This window comes from Gavialis gangeticus, unplaced genomic scaffold (genome assembly GCF_001723915.1).
Source record: "Gavialis gangeticus isolate Ggan-Ray unplaced genomic scaffold, GavGan_comp1, whole genome shotgun sequence".
In the NCBI taxonomy this organism is placed as follows: Eukaryota; Metazoa; Chordata; order Crocodylia; family Gavialidae; genus Gavialis; species Gavialis gangeticus.
In genome coordinates, this window is record NW_017729006.1 from 55,982,568 (window position 1) to 55,984,783 (window position 2,216).

The window sequence follows — 2,216 nt, forward strand, 5'->3', positions numbered from 1 at the left end:
CAGGGTGTCCCGGGGCTTTGGGGGGGGGGGGGAAGGGGGAAGGGGGGAGGAGAGTGCGGATGTTCCAGCAGCAGGCAGAGAAGGGTGGGAATGGGAGGGGAGAGGATGTCCCACAGAGGAGAAAGGAGGAGATGGAATTCTTACTTCCTTGGAGAAATGTAAACCCCCCCCAACTGCTGCTCCAGTGGTCCTGACTGAAAATGAGTGTGTCTGTGACACTGCACCCCCTCTGGATCCACCCAATATAGACTGTGGAGTAACAGATAGAACATCTTGGGTGAAAACACCTTAGGAAACAGATATAAGCAGTCAAGTAACTTTCACCTAACTGGTATCAGAATTGAGCAGAACAAAGGCAAGACAAGACCAGGAAGCAGGTTAAATGCACAGGTAAGTGGTACATATATTATTTCTCATCCAGAACTGATAAGTTGCCTTCACTGCAAAAGGCAAACCTGGACAAAAGTGGGTTTGACACATTTTTGGAGTATGCCTTTCTTCTGGTCTATCATCACTTCCTCTTAAAGAACTCAAAGGGTTTATTCCAATGCTTTTACTCAAACACAAAGCAAATTCTGCTTGCAGTTGCATCATTCTTGTTAATTATAACCAGGCAGGTATCATACTCTCTCAAATAGCTAATCATTTCTTACTCATTGTTAATCATCTCTTTTTAAATTGCTCTTCAACAGGAAGAGTAACCAACTAAGCTGGGATATGGAAAGAGAGGACAAGCAATTGTGCATAAAGATCAGATTTTGATATGAGAGGATACCCAATAATTATGAACCTATGGGTGACCCTCAGGTGAGACCTTCATTTATTCTCTGCGCTCCATTACATTCTTCTAGGCAGTGAAAAAATATTAAATATAATATCAGTAATGACAAATGTAAACTTACTTTACAAGCACCATAGAACGCCAATAATCATGCTTGCCTAATAGTACTGCTAAAGCCAATTAATTCACACTGAGCCCTGCACAACACTTAACTCTACCCTCCAGTGTCTCATTTAAAATATTTTTTATTCTACAATTATCACACCCTGGGATATAGGCAAAATATATCCATTATCATGATGCCCCCACTTGTGACATTTATAACAGTCCTGAGACCACCCAAGCCCCTATTTAAAGGCAAATACAGATGGGATAAACAAACTGTAATTGTATTTCCAGTGTCCCACAAGATACTAAGCCCTGCCAGAGAGGTCAGCATCTCTTAAGAGGAAAATCAGCAATACATACATTTGCAGCCACAATGCAACTTGTGATGTATTAGATGCAGGTCTCTAGGTAAACTATTTCATGGGTTTTGTTCTGCAGTACTTTCAGGCTTATCAACGGCAATGGTAAAAAGATAAGAAAACACAAATGAAAAACCATGGGCTGGGGGATGGAGGATGGAGGGCATGTTATATGCATAGTTCCAGCATCAGTTGATATCAAGTGTGCGCGATGAGTGATATCAAGACCCATATCCTAATCATGATATCGAAGGCCTCATATGAAATTATGTTCAAGTGAAAGTTAAGGAAACTGATTAAAAAAAAATCATCTGGATTCTTACAAGTAACTGCAAAATAGAATTCTTTGCCAGAATCAAAGCAAAATGGCATGACCAGACAATAACAAATTCTCTCAGAGCCTCAAGCATTCATTGTTTAAAATATAAAGTAGAGATAATCTCAAGTTATTTTAATCACCTAAAAAGAATTAGGACAGTTTTGTGGCTAAGAAGCTGGACTGAAAAACTCACTGGATCTAAGTTCTATTACTCAGGCAAGCCACTGAGAAGGCTCATCCTACAAACGCTTAAACCTAATTTGAAACTTTATTCATGTGTGTAAAGTCAAACAGTTATGAAGAAGGATAGTTTATTCATCCTAGTTACTTTAAACTGTGCTTCAGTGGTTAAAAATCAGGGCCTGATTTTTTTGTTTTGTTTTCTTTTTTTGATGCCGACCCAGGAAGAGTATGTCTATAATCATGGCACTTGTATTCTCAGGCTAGGGAGCTCCTGACAACATCCCACCCACATATACCTGCTGACACATTCCAAGTGCAGAAATATACTTCTGAGGCCCGTGAGGACTGTCTCTTCACAGCTGCACTCAAGAATTAGTGTCTGGAAGGCTAGGGACAGACATACATAAACTGGTGTAAGTGATCGAAAACCATAGATTTCATAGACATTAGGGCTGGAAGGGACCTC

At 40.3% G+C, this 2,216-nt stretch overlaps 2 long non-coding RNA genes across 2 annotated transcripts in view; one reads left to right on the forward strand and one right to left on the reverse strand.

Annotated features, from left to right (window-relative positions):
- LOC109291967 overlaps positions 1–2,216 on the reverse strand; it is a 755,518-nt gene that overhangs the window by 243,678 nt on the left and 509,624 nt on the right. The gene's annotated exons all lie outside the window — the stretch shown is intronic.
- Positions 726–2,216, forward strand: part of LOC109291968 — a 129,732-nt gene continuing 128,241 nt past the window's right edge. Inside the window, exon 1 of the long non-coding RNA XR_002096001.1 lies at positions 726–807. This is a non-coding gene — a long non-coding RNA (uncharacterized LOC109291968). The remainder of the gene's footprint in view (positions 808–2,216) is intronic.